This window comes from Bison bison, unplaced genomic scaffold (assembly GCF_000754665.1).
Source record: "Bison bison bison isolate TAMUID 2011002044 unplaced genomic scaffold, Bison_UMD1.0 scf7180017864383, whole genome shotgun sequence".
NCBI classification, from domain to species: domain Eukaryota; kingdom Metazoa; phylum Chordata; class Mammalia; order Artiodactyla; family Bovidae; genus Bison; species Bison bison.
In genome coordinates, this window is record NW_011494955.1 from 129693 (window position 1) to 130200 (window position 508).

Consider the following 508-nt stretch of genomic DNA (forward strand, 5'->3'; position numbering starts at 1 on the left):
GATGTTGAAGCTGAAACTCCAATACTTTGGCCACCTGAAGCAAAAAGCTGACTCATTTGAAAAGACCCTGAAGCTAGGAAGATTGAGGGCAGGAGAAGGGAATGACAGAGGATAAGATGGTTGGATGGCATCACCGACTCAATGGACATGGGTTTGGGTAGACTCTGGCAGTGGTGATGGACAGGGAGGCCTGTCGTGTTGCGGTTCATGGGGTCACAAAGAGTTGGACATGACTGGGCAGCTAAACTGAACTGAACTGTTCATGTTTTCTCTTTATTCCTGTTTCAGTCTTAGAATGTTTTGCCTTTCTAAGAATTTGTCCATTTCTTCTATGCTGTCCATTTTATTGGCATATAGTTGCTTCTAGTAGCCTTTTATCATCCTTTGTATTCCTGTGGTGTCCACTGTAACTTCTTTTACTTTTCTGATTTTATTGAATTTATCCCTCTATGTGTTCTCTTGACGAGTCTGACTAAAGGTTTGTCAATTTTATTTATCTTCTCAAAGG